We start from the raw sequence: 2,874 nt of genomic DNA, 5'->3' as shown, positions 1-2,874 counted from the left end.
TTGCATTTTTTTAAAAAAATTTTGTGTTCTTGGATTGACAGGAGCAAAAGTTCTTGATCAGAGTTGTTCTTATGGTTCCTTGCTATTCTGTAGAACCGGTGAGTTTATTTGTATTAGTTGAATGGAAGCATTTGAATTTTATAGATACATATTTTATGTAATTCAGATCGTGACACTCCTAGTGTTTTGCATTAATTTCTTCTATATTTTTTGATTAAAATAAGAGTCTCTAAATGTAAGGCTAAAATCATTATAACTTAAAATTTTTTACAGTGCTTGAAATTGTTGTTTATTGTTGCTCTATTTTATGGGTCGTTAGGTGATAGTTGGTCCTTTGGCGATATAATGAAATGCACGTCTGAGTGAATTCACTAGCTAAATTTTTTATGATCAATGCTGCAAACTTTTGCTTCTAAAGATGCTTGCAGCGGGAATTTTTGTTGTTAGACTCATGTGACTTCTTTTATGACTCTTCAATAGTCTGATCAATAAGTCTTTGTTTTGAATGGTTTTCTTTTGTTGCAAAGGATGGTGCATAGGATGAATTCAGTTTTATGCTGTATTTTAAAATGCTATGTTGTATGTATGCTGATCTGCATTTTATTCTCTTGTGTTCTTTGCCTGGTGATCTTGTTAGGGATCTTGTTACAAATATTTTTTAAAATGTCAATAACATTCTATTTCAGCGTATACCTTTTTTTATTCTTGCTATGTCTAGTGTTTGGTATTAGAGGCAGAGCTCGAGTCTTTTAAAATGGAATATGCAAATGCACGACTGGAATGTAATGCAGCTGATGAAAGTGCTAATATATTGGCTTCTGAAGTCATTGGTTTGGAAGAGAAGGTCACAAAGTTTTAATGGGTAAAGGTTTTCTTCCTTCTCCAATTCCATTCTATTCATTACAGAACATATACCACTCTTGATAATAATGCTGAAAGATCAGTAAGCTGCCATGTTCGTATATGCATGGTTGTAATATATACCACGTGAAGGGTGTTTCTTGGACGTATAGTAGAGCTGCAACGTTTTTAAGTGCCAGTTTAACTTAAGTGGCTCTCTAGTCCTTTTTTATATTTGATTTGATCATGTTATTTGCTTGTTTTATATGATATTATTAGCATTTAGAGTTTCTTACTTTATTCCATTGAATATATTTTTGTATAAAGCTGTTGACACTGGAGTGAAATTACTTTTGTCTTCTGCTAGATTAAAATGTTTTTAATATCCTTTCTGTAGGCACTTCGATTAAGGTCAAATGAGCTAAAATTGGAGAGGCAATTGGAGAACTCACAGGCTGAAGTTTCTTCTTTCAAGTATGCTTTTTTTAGGTTTAATTATGAAATTTGTCCCTTTATTTTACAACATCTGAGAAGTTAGTCCCTCTGATTTGTCAGAATGGTCCTCATATTTTATGAACACTAAGAAATTAGTCCAATTGAGTAACATTGTTAAACCTTCTTGTTAAACTGAGCTGTTCAACAACTTATGTGCTAGGAATTAGTAAAAACCAGTAGTAGCATATTTATGTTACAAAAAAATTGACCTATATTCAACTTAGGTTACTATTTAAGTTTTGAGTATAGTTTTGGCACAGCATGCAACATGTTAATTTTGCACCATGCATCTGGTGTAATTATATGTTATTTTCAGTCTTACTAACCTGGATTATTTTAACAGTTTGTATCATTGGTGCATCCATCAGTTAGTGTTGATTGTTCGATACTACATGATTGCTATGAATCATTTGCAATGTATTGCTTTGGAAGATACCTTGTTGCTTGCTTGGGTATGTTCATTTCAAAGACCTTGAACTTCAAATAAAGATTTTATTTATTATCTCTGGATCAGCCTTGCACGATATTTCCTTTAGTTTACAGTTTCTGTGGTGACATTGTCTTTGTTATTTGCTTTGCTTATGCCATTGAATCTAAATTTTGGACACCCATATATTATTTTCAATGTCTTTGAATAGTCATTTCAACACTCTGGTTTTTCATATCTTTACTTTTTAAGAATATATAGGTTCTTCTGATGTTTAACATACCATAATCATAATTCCCCTTAATGCACTAAAAGGAATATGCACTACTTTGTTAGTAAAAAAAGTACAGGATGTTGTTGAACTTTGGCCTGCAATGCAACAGGAAACCAGCAGCAAACCAGCATGCAGACCAGCATCCAAGCTGAACCAGATAAGCAGCAGCATTTTGTTTATTTTGTTCATTTGTAACTTGATTTAGTTGCAATGTAATTTATACTTAAAGTTAGTAGTAGTTGTTGATTTATGTTTGATGTTGTAGCTGATATGTCAGCTACATTTTGTTTGTAATTCTATCTAGGCTTTAGTCATGTATTAGTGGGAGCAGTTATACATTAGTTAACTGTCATATTTCATTGTAACATAAATGCTTCTCAAGTCAATGAAAAAGATCTGATTTTTGGAAATTAAATTCAGTTTTCTTCTTGTTCAAACTTCTTTGCATTCGTTTTGCTTTTTCTCCTAAGTTTTCTGCTAAAAAAACCAACACATGTAATCCGGACTACTTATGTATATGGCATATTGCTTATTCAAGTAATGAAGTTAATCTTTACATCATCCGGGTTACTTGCTTCTATTTTCTTCCTCGTACAGTTCTGTAGAGTGGGAGTAAGGGTGACTTATCTATCAACTTTTCCACTATCACCCAAAAAACCAAACTCTACCTTATGTAAAGTTGCAGTACAATTAACCTTTAGGTTTGAAATCACTATTTATATACCTGGTATTGGTATATTCACAAGAACATTCTATAGTCTTAGTAAGAAGGGAAGAGTTAAGGATTTACCTGGTGTGAGATATCACATTGTTCGAGAACCCCTAAATGTTGTCGAAG

General features: G+C 32.4%; 1 long non-coding RNA gene across 1 annotated transcript; it reads left to right on the top strand.

Annotated features, from left to right (window-relative positions):
* Positions 1-738: 738 nt before the first annotated feature.
* Positions 739-2,294, top strand: LOC121215511 (uncharacterized). Its single transcript, XR_005911392.1, has 3 exons — positions 739-844; positions 1,238-1,787; positions 2,146-2,294. It is a non-coding gene; the product is annotated as an uncharacterized lncRNA (long non-coding RNA).
* Positions 2,295-2,874: the final 580 nt, after the last annotated feature.

The sequence above is a fragment of the Gossypium hirsutum genome, chromosome D03 (genome assembly GCF_007990345.1).
Source record: "Gossypium hirsutum isolate 1008001.06 chromosome D03, Gossypium_hirsutum_v2.1, whole genome shotgun sequence".
NCBI classification, from domain to species: domain Eukaryota; kingdom Viridiplantae; phylum Streptophyta; class Magnoliopsida; order Malvales; family Malvaceae; genus Gossypium; species Gossypium hirsutum.
The sequence above is the reverse complement of the archived record's forward strand: the minus strand, read 5'-3'. Positions and strand labels throughout refer to the sequence as shown.